This window comes from Suricata suricatta, chromosome 4, assembly GCF_006229205.1.
Source record: "Suricata suricatta isolate VVHF042 chromosome 4, meerkat_22Aug2017_6uvM2_HiC, whole genome shotgun sequence".
Taxonomy (NCBI): Eukaryota; Metazoa; Chordata; class Mammalia; order Carnivora; family Herpestidae; genus Suricata; species Suricata suricatta.
In genome coordinates, this window is record NC_043703.1 from 41,827,689 (window position 1) to 41,843,622 (window position 15,934).

The following is a 15,934-nucleotide window of genomic DNA, read 5'->3' on the forward strand; positions in this document are numbered from 1 at the left end:
TACATAAAATCCTGCATATTATAGTGGTGTGCAAATTAAGTTTCCAGAAATCTAATACATAGTGTATTTCTACTTTCAAGGATGAACAAAACCTATGCATTAAAAATGCATGCAATTCCACTGAAATTTTAAGAGGTTTTTCATTTTTGGTGTGTTTTATCATTCCCAAAAGTGCAGTGAAGATGTTTGGTTTGAGATTAATAATATCTCTTGCATTTTCAAGACTGCTTTAAAACTTCCTAGTGTGCAGTCTTCATATTTTGTTGATACATCCTTGGAAGGATGCCAGATCTGCATAAATAAACCAAATTAGTCATTTCTGACTCATGAATTGGGATCAGACTTGAAACTATGTGTTCAGTAATATTTGAGTGCCTACTATGTGCCAATTATGTTCAGGACTGAAGATCCCAGATATGGAGAAACAGAAACAGCCCTTTGTCCTGGTGGAGCTTCCTGCTATTAGGAAAGAAAACAGTGAGTGATCAAAATAGCACACTGATTAATAGGGGATTCCGGAGCAAAAACAAAACAAAACAAAACAAAAATACAATTAGATGAGGGTGTATTACAAAATGTTTAAAAAGTTTCAGAGAAAGTGATGCTGGAGTTGATATCTAAAGAATGAATGGCATTTGACTAGGTGAAGGGTCAGGTGACAGTGCACAATTGGAAGGATTACAGAGGGAAAAATTAGGACAAAAAGTCCTGTGATGTGAGGAGGCATAGTGCCCCTGGGCTACTTAAGCAAGTCTGTGCAACCTTGGAGCAGAGGAAATGCAGAGTGAACTTTTACAGAACTTGCAAAAAGTATGGTTATTAAGCTAAAATGAGAATGAGATGACTCCAGAGCAGAACTTGTAATCATGTGTTTGAGGTTGTAGTTTCATTTTCCCCCTAAAATTGAAGAGATGTGACATTTTTATAGGTCAATGGAACTGACAGGGTAGAGAGATTGGTAGAATGCATAATAAGGACAAATATAGTTGTTAAGATAAATTTTCCAGGAAGAAAATAAAAAACAGAATCCAAAGAGCAGATGAAGACATGACTTTTGAAAGAAATAGGATCAATTCTTCTTGCATAACAGCAGAGATGGGAGCTTGGTGGAGTCATGGCTAGAGTTCCCTCAGGACCGTGGGCACCGAGTCTCATGGCTGGAGGGCCTGACTCATCGTCCTGGGGTGCCATGAGGCTAGCCTGTGACCTCTCTGCTCACATGGACAGAGGGTTGCTAAACAAAGAACCTGCTGTTTTATGATGTGTCTTCATATTTTCTATAGAGATAAAGATTTTCAGGCTCATAAATATTAACTTCTGATTCTAACTAAGTCTAGCATTTCATGGAAGGACATTAAGGGTTAATAAGATGCTATAATAAGATATTCAATGTTTAAAAAAGAAAGCATGTATTATTTTTATTTTTTAATTTATTTTTGAGAGAGAGAGAGAGAGAGAGAGAGAGAGAGAGAGAGCGAGAGAGAGCGAGAGAGAGCACTAGCGAGCGAGCACGGGAGGGTCAGAGACAGAGGCAGACACAGAATCTGAAGACAGGCTCCAGGCTCTGAGCTAGCTGTCAGCACAGAGCCTGACGCAGTGCTCTAACCCAAGAACTGTGAGATCATGACCCGAGCCAAAGTCGGACACTCAACCGACTGAGCCATCCAGGCACCCCAAGCATGTATTTGTAAAAATAGCAATTTCCCCTTGAACTAAACATTTCAGTCACATCTTTTCTTTCTTCCTGGACTTATTAAATATTTGAGGTAATGACCAGTCCTGCTTCTCCTGCAGTTTTAATTTATGCTAAGGTACTAAAAATTATGTTCCTTCAGGGAATGTCGCTGAAATATAGTGTTGCTTGAAATGCATATGCAAAAATAGATTTAATTATATATATATATACATACACACATATATATACATATATGTATGTATGTTCATTTATCTGTCCTAGTAGATTTTTAGTGGAGTTTTCTATATCATAGTACCATATATATATATATATATATACATATATATGTAAGTTCAAGGTGTAATTGTTGGAGATTAAATTAAAAATAACACAAACATTAAGAAGTGTAATTGTTGGAGCTTAAATAAAAATAACATAAACATTAAGAAGTATTTAAGTTATAGGATAGGAATTCTTTTAATAATTTTTTTAAAAATCAAAGTTTAGTAATTATAGATGGTGATATATTGATCATTTTGTAATTTAGCCTCCATTAATAGGTATAGAAAATTCATAAAACAATTAAAAATATATTTATTTCTAGAGTGAAAGGCTTTAATTTTAAATTAAATGTGTATCAGAAAATGTTATTTTCTCTTTTAAGCTTTGTCAGTATAGTATAGGAGTTATTTCATTTCTCCATCATAAAACCATCTTTATACAAACTGCCAGTTTTTACAGGAGCCAGAAATACAACTTTTATGCATTTTTGCAGTATATTTAGAAAACTTTTGGAGAATATAAAATTTCAAGCAACTCTAACACAAAGACTTAAAATGTTACCAGGATCTGTAATTAGGATTATATTTAAGATCAGTTAAAGTGTTTTTTGAAGTAACAATTTAAATTACACTTACATTGTTTAACTGTTTCCTCTGGAAATAACTGATCCCCTGAAGTCTATACCCTCACAGATTGGCCTCCTCTAACACTCCACTGAAACAAGTTCCTACCCAATAGATAGACAATTGATATCCTAGTCAACTCCAAAACTTGAATCCCAGGTCATCAACACATCACGAACAGATCACTGTTTCCCCAGCAATGATTGTTGATGTGGTGAATCTTTCACTGGCTTACTATGTCCTATAGCTATCCCAAAGTGCTTGTATTTCAGGCCCTCCATCAGGCTATAAAAAGCAGGGTGTAGGGGAGGGGGGCTGAATGCTACCACCTACCAAAATAACTAAGCTGGCAATGAGTTAAATTATAGCAATCCACACCAAAGTAGAGGCAAGGACTCAGATGCATGAAGTGGACTCAGATGAAAAAAGTCATAAATGAAGAGGAAATAAATAACACAACAGAAAAATAATTTTAACAGGCTATTATGAAACATTATATGCCAACAAATTGGAGAGTCTAGAAGAAACTGGTAAATTTCTAGAAACAACCAAACTTTCAATACTGAATCAGGAACAAATAGAAAATCTGAACAGAATAATCAATAATAAGAAATTTCAATTACTAAAAAAAAAAAAAATCCTAACATACAGAAGTCCGACAAGATGGCTTCAGAGGTAAATTCTACCAAATATTTAAATAAGAGCATATACCTATTCTCAACTATTCCAAAAACCATAAGAAGGAAAACTACTAAATTAATTGTGTAAGGCCAACATTACCCTAATAACTAAAAGAGAGAACAACATTATAAAAAACAAATAAAAAAACATACACACACACACACACAAACACACACACACACACACAGGCCAATAACTCTGAAGAACATAGACACAAAATTCCTCATCAAAATATTTACAAACTGTATTCCATAAAACTTTAAAAAATCATTCACCACAATCAACTAGGATTTCAGGAATGTAAGGCTGGTTCAATATTCACAAATCAATAAATGTGATATAATGCATGAATAAGGACAAAAGACATGATCTTCAAGGATGCAGAGAAATCATTCAACAAAGTAAAATATTAATTCATGATAAACACTCTCAACAAAATAGGTTTAGAGGAAACAAACTTCAACAAAATAAAGGCCATATATGAAAAACCCACAGTTAATGTTTTAAATATTTGCTGATTACATGGTTCTATGATATAGAGAACTCTACTAAAAATCTAGGACAGATAAATGAATTCAGTAAAGTCACAGTACATAAAAGTTATATACATAAATCTATTACATTTCTATATACTAATAATGAAGTAGCAAAAAAAAAAAAAAGGAATTAAGAAAACAATCCACTTTACAATTGTACCAAGGAAAAGAAGGAAGGATTACCTAGGAATAAGGAGAGTGAAAGATCTGAACATTATAAAAGTACTGATGAGATAAATTGAAAGTGACATAAACAAATGGAAAATAATTCCATGCTCATGAAAGAATATTCTTTAAACCAAAAAAAGTCTACAGATTCAATTCAATTCCTATAGAAATATCAACTGTAGTTTTCACAAAACTAGAATAATCCTGAAATTTGTGTAGAACCACAAAGACCACCAAAAAATCCAAAACAATCTTGAGAGAACAGAACAAAGCTGGAGGCATCACAATTCCAGATTTTAAAATATACTAAAGAGCTATAGGAATCAAAACACTATAGTACTGGCATAAAAACAGACACATATCACAATGAACAGGATGGAAACCCCCAGAAATAAACCCATGCATATATGGTCAATTAATCTATGACAAAGAAGCCAAGAATATGCAATGGGTAAAAAACAAACAGAACAAAACACACAAAAAACACTTTTTCTGGTAAATGGATTTGGGAAAACTAAAGAGCTACATGCAAAACAATAAAATTGGACCACCTACTTTCATACACAAACCGAACTTAGAGTAGATTTAAGATCTGAGACTATAAAACTTCTAGAAGAAAACATAGGCAATTTCTTGGAGACTGTGGCTCAGTCTGCTAAGTGTCCAACTCTTGATTTTGCTCAGGTCATGATCTCAAAGTCCATGAGATCAAGCCCTGTGTCATGCTCTGTGCTGACAGCGCAGAGTCTGCTTGGGATCCTCTCTCTCCCTCTCTTTCTGACCCTTCCCATCTCACTCACTCTCAAAAATAAATAAACTTTAAAAATTTAATAAGTAGTTGGTTGGACATTGGCCTTGGCAACATTTTTCTAGATAGCTTTCCTAAGGCAAGGGAAAAGCAGAAATAAACTTTTGGAACTATGTTGAAATAAAAATATTTTGCAAAGAGAAAACCATTAACAAAATGAAAAGGGAACCTCATGAATGAGAAAATAGATTTAAAAATATTTGCAAGTGATGTATACAATAAGGGTTAATATACAAAATACATAAAGAATTTATACAATACGAACATAAAAAAAAAACCTTATTAAAAAATAGGCAGAGGACTTGAATAAACATTTTTCCAAAGAAGACACAGGTGGCCAAAAGACACATGAAAACATGCTCAGCATCACTAATCATCAGGGAAATACAAATCAAAATCACAATGAGATACTACCTCACAAAACCACATGAAATAGAATGGCTATCATCTAAAAAACAAGAAATACCAAGGGTTGGTGAGGACATGAAGAAAAAGAAACCCTTGTGCACTATTAGTGGGAATATAAATTGGCACAGTTATTGTGGAAAACAGAATGGAGGTTCATCAAAAATTTTAAAATAGGAATGCCTGGGCAGCTCAGTTGGTTTAGCATCTGACTTTTGATTTTGGCTCAAGCCCCACGCAGGGCTCCATGCTGAGGATGAAGCCTGCTTGTGATTCTTTCTGCCTCTTCCTTTGCTCACACTCTCATTCAAACAATAATAAAAAATAGAAATACCATATGATTCAGTAATTCCACCTCTGGATATTTACCCAAAGAATACAAAGATACTAATTTGAAAAGATACATGTACCCCTTTGTTTACTGCAGCCAATAAACATTTGCAATAGCCAAAATATGGAAGCAACCTAAGTGTCAAGTGATAGACCAGTGGGTCAAAAAGATGTGGCATACATTATTCAGCCATAAAAAATGAAAGTTTGCCATTTGCAACAGGGTGAATGGACCTAGAGAATATTTTGCTAAGTTAAAGAAATCAGAAAGAGAAATACAAATACTATATGATTTCTTTTATATATGGAGTCTAAAAACAAAAACAAAACAACCAAAACTTCTTAATACAGAGAGCAAACTGGTGGGTGTGAGGGGAGGAGAAATGAATGAAACAGACATAGAAGATGAAAAGGCATAAACTTCCAGCTATAAAATAAGTCAGTGATGGGATGGAAAGTACAGCCTAAAGAATATGGTAAATATTGTAATAATATTCAGTGATGTTGACTATACTTATGGTGAACAACGAATAATATATAGAATTGTTGAATCATTGTGTTGCATACCTGAAACTAATATTACATTATATTAACTACTGTATATTAATTACATTTGAAAAAAATCCCACACCTCCTCAGCTCCTGGAATCTGAGGATATCAAGCCCTTCCAGATTTGTGGGAGCCATCCCAGAGTGCAATAGCTCATGGTGTGTGTGTCAGTTGGACAGGGGTTTTATCTTATACCTGATATCCTGTTTCCCCGATGAGTACTTTCCTGCTAAGTCATATACATGTGCTGCCTCTCCATGTTCCTCATATGATCAATAGTCTCTATCAGTCTCTTTTTAATCTACCAAGATATTTTCATGTTCTATCATGCAAAATCTGGGTGAGTGACCACATAAATAGAGGCAAATAGTGCAATGTTGCTAAAAGGTGAGCGACACCTACTATTGAAGAAGAAAGAACGTTTGCTGAGTAGAAGAAAACCACCTTGACACTGATGTGATCAAACAGGACTTTAGTAAAAACCTGCAATTCTTGGAAAGGATTTATAAATGTGATTGTACAAAAAGGACATGAAACCTGTGCTCTTATGAAAACAAAAGTACACAATAAACAATGTCAAATAACTAAATGATGTTCTTGTCCCATTCCTGCATATATATATGTATATATATATATATATATACATATATATATATATATATATACATATATATATATATATATATATATATATATATACACACCAGATACTTTACTGTTTTGGAAGTGAGCTGTTAAACAAGACATGTATGTAATTTGCTATCACTGAATCATATAATAACGTATACAATATCATTCATGTGTTCCTCTGTCTCTCTTGTCTACCTTTTCTACATAGGCTTGGATATGCAAATATACTTTCCTGCCTTCTCGGCAGCCAATTGTAGCCAGAGAAACAATTATGGTCAGTGAGATACTTCCAAGCTTCTGAGGACCCTCTGGAAATTTTCACTTTTTCAGTTAAAGAAGCAAATTGCCAAGGCTCCATGCTTATCACTTTATTCTGATCCTTAAGATGAATGTATTGCCTGAAGAGTGAAGTGATGATGTGTTTACAAAGGTAAAGCAAAAAGAGAACTAATTTAAACATTCAGTTCCCTTTGAATTTCTTATGGGAAGGGGGGGTACTACATCTATATTTTTAAATTACTACTGGTTATATTTTCCATCTCTTACTGCCAAGTGTGTCCTAAATAATACAGGTGTGTTAAACTGTGCACTTTGTTGATTATCTCTCAGTTTGATGAATGGCTTAATATTTGTTCCCGACAATTCACAGGTTACTCCTTTGTCAGCTTCTTTTGCAGCCTGCATATTTTACTGTGAAATTATCAGGATATCCACTAAAATATTTCATGTTAATTTTTATTTTTTTATTTTTAAATTTAAGGTTATTTATTTTTGAGAGAGAGAGAGAGAGAGAGAGAGAGAGCGCGAGCGAGCTGGGGAGGGTCAGAGAGAGAGGGAGACACAGAATCTGAAGCAGGCTCCAGGCTCTGAGCTGTCAGCACAGAGCCTGCCATGGGGCTTGAACCCACGAACTGTGAGATCATGACCTGAGCTGAAGTCAGACCTTTAACCAACTGAGCCACCCAGATGCCTTTCATGTTAATTTTTTAAATTAATGTTTGTAAAATGCTGATGCATAGGAGCACATGCACCCCAATGTTCTTAGCAGCAATGTCAACAATAGCCAAAACATGGAAGGAGCCTAAATGTCCATCACCTGACGAATGGATCAAGAAGATGTGGTATATATTCACGATGGAGTACTACATGGCAATGAGAGGGAATGACATATGGCCCTTCGTAGGAAAGTGGATGGACCTTGAGGGTGTCATGCTGAGCGAAGTAAGCCAGGCAGAAAAGGACAGAAACCATATGTTTGCACTCATAGGTCTAACAGGAAAACAGGAGAGACCTAATGGAGAACCAGGGGGAGCGGAGGAGGGAGAGAGAGTTGGGGAGAGAGAGGGATGCAAAACTTGAGACTATTGAATGCTGAGAATGAACTGAGGGTTGAGGGGGAAGGAGGAGGGAGGAAAAGAGGTGGTGGTGATGGTGGAGGGCACTTAAGGGGAAGAGCACTGGGTGTTGTATGGAAAACAATTTGACAATAAAATATTATGGAAAAAATAAAATAAAATTAATGTTTGTAATGTATGCAGTATCCTCTATATGCAGTTTTACATATACCTGCATATACATAAAATGAGGCATGTACAAGTTTTATTCACAAAATTAACAAAAATCAAATGTCAAAGATGAACTTTAAATGCTTTGATCAGAAGATTATGAACCAAAACCATCGTAGTTTAGCAGAGGTCAAGAATCTTCTGGACGTGGTTTTGGCAGTGCTAGTTAGAGATTTTATGACACAATCCCAATTCTACGAAGCAGTTCACAAACTGTTTTTGGAGTGTGCTTATAGACATTAACTCATTAAAACTGAATCCCCTGGACTCTCGGGCAAATGTAATTTTTCCAAGCAATCCATTTTCCTCACTATATATGGATTCATAAGAAGTTGATAAGTCAACATTTTTATACTTCTACTGGCTTTAAAGGTTGGCTCTGCTCAGCAGCGATTCCGATAGTGCTAAATTGAGTTGTCGTTACATGAACAGTAAGGCATTTGATATTTCTACAAGAAATGGATCTTGAAAAACTCATACTTTCTTTCCTATTTGTGTAGAAGCAAACAGAAACCTTATAAACTTACTCAGAATTGGTTTCTGTACTAGATTTTCCTTAAGCACTAAAAAGCTTCAGTAACTCTGAAAGACAAATTTCTGTGTGAGAAAGTGTTAACTGTAACCCAAACTCATTACTAATACAGCAAATATTTACTGGGCTCCAAATGTGTATCGAAACTATGTTTTCCCTTCCTTGCCTCTATTGTCTGTTGGAGGACAGGGAAAAGGAATGAAGCCATTGTACATTGTGCAGCAGCAGGAGGCTGTGAGAGTGCATTAGAGGGAGAGGGAATCCAGTGTCAAAAATGGGGACTAGAAGTAGAAGTTAGGTGGAAGGAAAGGAGTGAAAGGAAAATGAATACATACTGGAGTGAGAAAGCTAAAAAAGCAACAGTATTTAGTTGAATATTCTACCTATGTGAAGGGAGGATGATGAGAGGTGGGGGAAGGGTCAGGAACAATTCATAAGACTCTTTATACACTATGCAAAGAAGTTGGACCATACCTATACAGCAATGGAGAATTATTAAAAGTTTTTTTTAAAAGATGATAGGATCAGATTTCTGTTTTGAAATACCACTGTGGACACAGTGGAAAGCTTGGGTTTTAAATGGGATGAAATCTGGAGAGACTATTAACAGTTAAAAGATTGTTACCCTCAATTCCAGGGGAAGGAAGGCTGCTTAAATTAAATGAATATCAACATAAAAATTTGAGTGGATTTTCAAGGTAAAGGGAGAAGAAAATACTTAAAGAATTCCTGTCTCTGTGATATAGATCACAAGTTAAATATGGTAGAAGATAATAGACAATTCAGACTGAAAAATAAATGTGTGGGGAAATGGAGATAATTGAATAGTCTGAATTGTCCTTATTCCTCTCATAAAATGTAATTTTTTGGGTGGGATTTTCTAGTACCCTTTCCCCTAAATACCACCAAATATTATATATGTTTAAAATAAAAACAAATGACATTTTTAAGTTTGGAGACCTACCTGGTCAAGGCATTCAGCCTTTCACATACATTTCTTCCATTTAATCCTCTTAACAACTATGTGTTATAATTATTTTTCTATTAAAGCAGAGTCTTGCCCAAATCTATATATTTAACAAGTGCCCCAGGGGGAACTTATACACAATTTTCCAGTTCTAAATCCTTTGTGTTTAAGTGTTTATAAAAACTTTCTGGTTCTGGTTATAAAATTTTCCTCTTTTAAACCACACACATGCACACACGCACACACACGCGCACACACACGCTAATATCTACAAGATAAAAAAATAGATTTTTATATCTCATTTGAGAGAGCTCTAATTTTTATGCTTATCAATATCTTTCATTGTGTAAGGTGTCAGAATTTTTCATTGAGAAATCTGCGAGGGAACTCTAAAATGCATAAATAAAGCAAAAATCTGGAAATCTCTGTGGTAAGTTAGACAGCAGCATATGGTTCATAACATTTTTAAAGGAATTACAACAAAGCAACATTGTTATAACTCCATTCAGGTATCAGTTGGGTGCAATCCATTTACTTTTCAAAAATGTTATCAAAGCCATCAATAATGATTTAGAATAACAAGAAGGGGAATTACGAGACTATTTTCTTTTCTCCTTCTGTGAAATGATCACACTTTACTTAATATTCAGTTTGTAATTCAACACACACAGAACGTGGTAGGCAACATTCCTATCCACGTGAAGACTCCTACTTCTCTTTCCAACATAGACACACTGGCAGCGTCACACATGCCAAAAGTAACTCACACTTACGGGTGGTGTTGGAGGGTTTCATGACCAATGCTCAAAGACTGGGTAGTTGAAAAAATGAACAAAACCTAGGCAACAGATGCCTTATTAGTATTTTGATCATCCAGGTTCATTATGCTAATGATGAAGTCCATTAGCATTAACTCACCATCTGACTTACCTAGCAGTTAACTTCATTTTGACTCTTGTTCTGTTAGAGTTGTGGAAAGTCAGAAAGGAGACAGGTGGAGAGAACCAGTCCTAGATGGTGAATCACAGTCTTGACAGTATTGTTTTATTATCCTAAATCCAGGCAACTGCTTTAAAACCTTTCCTCTCTTTCCTTCTACTTGGTACATTTTGTAGTTAAGATAATCAGAGTTTAGTACAGTATCTTTTGTACTGGTCAATTTCTCATACCCTCTCAAACTGAATAGTTATCCTAGGAAAGAAAATTTTTGAGGTTTAAGTTCTAGAGTAAATAGACAGCCAGGAAGTTTGGTGAGGGCATAAGCAAGTATGAAGTTGGTATGTTTATTCTAACATGGAAGGATTTTAGGTCACTGTACTTTAGGCCAAAAACACTTTCTCTACTGCCTTCCAAGAGCATCTGATACATCTGACACTAGTTTGATAAATCATCTATGTACGTTGAAAGCAAGACACACTTTTGCACAGTGCTAGCATTACAGAGAGCATACCTATTCCAGTGTACATGGCCAGTCATAAAATTCCTGATATATAGTCACTAGTGTTGTAAAGTTCTAGTCAAGGGGACGGTCACCTTTTTTTTTTTTTTTTTTTTTAAAGTAGGCTCCATTCTCAGTGCAGGGCTTGAACTCATGACCCTGACATCAAGAGTCCATGCTCCACTGACTGAGCCAGTCAGGCATGCCACAGCATAATTTTCTTTTTTTTAATTTTTTTTGTTTTATTTTTTTTGAGAGAGAGACAGACAGACAGACAGACAGCATGAACAGGGGAGGGTCAGAGAGGGAGGGAGATATAGAATCTGAAGTCAGGCTCCAGGCTCTGAGCTGTCAGCACAGAGCCCCACACGGGGCTCAAAGCCACAACCGCGAGATCATGACCTAACCTGAAATCATACCTGAGCCACCCAGGTGCTCCCATAATTTTCTTAATTATGAAATATTTCTGACATTTAGAAATATGGTCCTTGTACAGAACATTTCTATCTCTAGTTTTTCCAATGTTTATCTTGAGTCTTTATTAAATCTATCTGAAATTCTAGTATATATAGTCATGAAATTTTTCTTCTTTCTTCATGGAAGTAGGGGAAAGAAAAAATACATGTTCAATTTTAGAAGTGGAGACTACATTTGAAGAATATATGCTAATTATAGCCATGAGCCCAAATTTTATTCACTTAAGTTTTTCAGTATCTGAAGCAATTTAATTCAGTCTATAAAAGCTCAGGCTTGAGACTCAGATAACCTTATTTTTGTAGGTTAGTTTTTTCTTTATTATCCGTGACCTTAGAAATGACATAGATTCTTGCTTCCACAGTCTGTTTATCTTGAAAAAACCCTAATACATACTTCAGAAGGCAATTAAGGTATTGATGTATATAACTTGCTTGTAATTTAGTTCAAATTTAATACTGAAGTATCAAAAATATACACTAATGACAAACACATATTTACATTTTTTACATAGTTCGTTTTAGGATGGGTTCCAGTGTAAAAATTCAGGACACCATTAAAACTATCATCTTCTTGCTACCAGTCAAAGTGATTATCACCCAAAGTCTTGATTAACAGGGAATTAAAAACATGTATAATGAAGTACTATAAAATGAGAACCATTAAAAAATATACTCCTTAATCTGGTATTTTGTACTTAACATTTCTTATGGTATTTAAAAGATGACAATACAGGTTTTCTGCACAAAATAACCAATATATATTGAAATATATAAATATTGAAGAAATACCAAATTCTGAAATCTTTCCTTCCCAAATCCCGTAATTCCATATCACGCAGAAAAGTGTTCAATTTCAAAACAATAACCTCTTAGGCGATGCTTTGTAAAGTACTGCAATGTAGATTACTTTAAGAAAATTTGATATAACATCATTCATTAAAAATTGGGTTGTTTCTGTATCTTGCTCTTTTTAGCATTGTGGGTACCTAAGTAAAAGACAAATCATGCCTTCGAAATGTTCAGTTTTGTGTCAAGTATTTATGAAGAGGAGATTGACAACTACCATGTATTTAAGTAAAATGATTAAAACTTTATTGTATGCTTAGGAAGTGATAAACAATCTAAATGTTTTATGAATATTTACTCAATTATGCTTCAAAAGAAACTTAGAAGATGGGTACTCATTATCATTATTTTAAAGACAGAAACTAAGAGACACAAAGATTAAATAACTTGCCCAAATCATACAGAAGAACACATTAGAATGAGGCTTTCGTTCCAAGGTAAAAAGTTCAAGACTCTAGAACCTAATCGCTTAATTAACACTGTGCTTGGAATGATAAAGGGAGGTATCAGACACCTATGTCACATAGGGGGGAGCACTTACTTGAGACACTGGACATCAAAGATCTATTCTTGGGGATTGCAATGAAGGAGCGGTGGTTGAAAAAGCAACTTAAGGTCAAGTGAGGAAGAGATTACAGATCAAAGGGCATTGTTGCCTAAGACACTGATTCTTAGAAAAACTTAAGTTGTAAGTTTCTAATGTGTTTATGATACTACAAACCAGGGACAAATAAATGACAGAGACTAGAACAAAACACTGTATTACATACTTGTAAGTTGCTAAGAGAGAAATTAAATGTTCTCACTAAATGTACACAAAAAGGTCGATATGGGAAGTGATGCAAATTGTTTTATAATTTATTCAACAAATGAATATGTTCATAAGCATCTCTGATGTGCATTAGTTGACTATAATAGTCATAATAATGAAATTTGGTTAAATAGTCAAGATTCACAACCTAGTGCCAATGCTATTTATCCCATAAAAAAAAAAGAGGCATCTGGAATATTTCAAATTTTCCGTTTTATAAGCAAATATTGGTGTGACTATTAGAATAATTAAAGATGAAATATTAACAATAAGGACCATTTCCCCAAATTTATTAAGTTTATAATTATATGTTTATATTATAAATTATATTAAATGGAACAGAAATTGTAAAATTAAATGTAAAATTAAACCTCCTAAGGTAAAATGTGTGCTACTTCCATTATAAATGATGTTGGGAACTGTTCCAACCACTGCAGTGAATAAACCGGCGTGTAGTTTTGAAAGAAAGGGCTTGCACGGTGAAACTCATTTTTAGAATGGCATTGCATCTTAACCCGAATGTTCTCCAAATAGGCACTCATTGGTTGGCTTTATTTGTACTTGTAGGACATAAACATTTGAAAACATAACTGTTCTCTATTAGTTAAAAAGACATGAGAGACTACAGAAGAGATTAGATGTTCATATATAAATCGGGATAAAAACCGTTTAACTTTTTCATGTTATAAAATTAGCAGTTCAATGCTTGAAAATGGCTTCCCTGTAGTTTTAAAATGCTTCAATGTCATCAACTGAATATAACAAGGTAATTGATAAAATGTATTCCATTAAGTGTAAGGTTTGGGGACTAATATTAGATTCTAGGTCATTCAGTACTTACACATGCACCTACTTCAGCCCAAGGAAAACTTCAGTCTAAAGAGAAGCTTTGCTTTTGCATTTTGTTTTTTTATCCCCCTTATTTATATTGTTGCCATGGCTTCCCTAGCTAAAATTAGTATTCTTTAAATTAGATTATTGACTTCCAGATTTCAATGCCATTGCTTTATCAACACGCAAGATTACTTTTTTTTTTTTTTAGGTCTTTCTCCTTTTTTCCTCTACGCTTTCTTGTCCTATTTTGTCTATGAAGCTTTTTCTTCCCCTTTTGCTTAACCAATGAATGAAGAATCTGCTGAATCTGATTCTTTTCACATTGATAGATCAATAGAAGGGTGTTTGCATTCCCATATATATGAAGACTGTCCTATCTGCTGACCTTTGGAGTATGGGAAGATTAAAGGAAATATAAATACCCTAAATTCATAAATTTTATGTATCTTTGGAAAGGGTATTTTAAGGTTTTTGTTTTGTTTTAAACTCTGCAATGTATCATTTTTAAAAGCTAGACAAGTGAGGGGAGCTTGCGTGGCTCAGTCCATTAAGCATTTCACTTCAGCATAGGTCATGATCTCACAGTTTAAGTTGGAGCTCCCCTTCAGGTTCTGTACTGACAGCTCAGAACTTGGAGCCTGCTTTATATTGTTTTCCTCTCTCTCTCTGCCCTTCCAACCTCCCTCCCTTCTCCCTCCCTCCCTCCCTCCGTCCGTCCGTCCGTCCGTCCGTCCGTCCCTCCCTCCCTCCCTCTCTCTCAAAAATAAACATAAAAAAAGATATACAACTGAAAGGGTGACAAAGGGGTTGGGATGGATACAGGTGTGGTTTTACAAGTATAACATGAAGAATCCTTGTAGTGCTAGACTGTGGGGGATCTTGACTGTTGTGGTTACAGAAACCTACCAGGTAATAGACCTGTATGTAACTTCATACATGTACACACGTGTGCAAAAACATGAGAATAAAAGTGAAAAGATGTGAATAGCAGTAATGGATTGCATAAATGTCAATGTCAATATCCTTGTAGGCCATATGGTCAAAATCATCACCAATGAGGGTCACATGAATATTCTTCCTTCAATTCTCTTCCTTCCTTCAATTCTTCAAGCTTCCATGAGCATGGTTGGGAGAAATATGACTTGACACTATCATATTCCTTTAGTGGTCTGCGTGAATTTAGAATTACATACAAATATTATAGCTTACAAGATATATCAGAATGTAGAATATTTCTGGACTGCTTCAGATCAATTTTCTACATTGCTTTATCTTATAATCCATATTAAACTTATTTTAGTTTCTAGAATGTGTCGTGTTTCTCTACATTTTCTTGTAAAGTACACCAACAAAAAATCTCCACCTCCTTTGGAGCTCACCATGAGTCTAGAATTCCTTTTTGTCCTGCTCCCCTTATTTAGAGTTTCTCTGAAATGAAAACCTAAGTGCTTTCCTAGGTCTAGGTTTTAATCACCTCCTCTTGACCACACTGGTGAGGGAGAGGTTTCCCACTGTATGGCTATGTGGATGTCTGAACACACAACATCCAACACTGGGCAGATGAAGGCAGCAGAAGTTTCTCAGTCACAGGTACTCACAGCACAAGAAGAGAGGACATTGGAGACCATGTAGGCACACAGGATTGTCCTCGGGAATAGAGTAAACACAACAACAAGGGACTGTGTGAATCAGGCTTTGTAGGATCAAGAGGTAGAAGTGCCCCTTTATTTCTATGAGAGAATGAGATTGACTTGCTTGAATAATTCTGCAGGCTGGC

At 35.1% G+C, this 15,934-nt stretch overlaps 1 pseudogene; it reads right to left on the minus strand.

The window, feature by feature from the left end:
- Positions 1-378: 378 nt before the first annotated feature.
- Positions 379-15,934, minus strand: part of LOC115290558 — a 126,519-nt pseudogene continuing 110,963 nt past the window's right edge.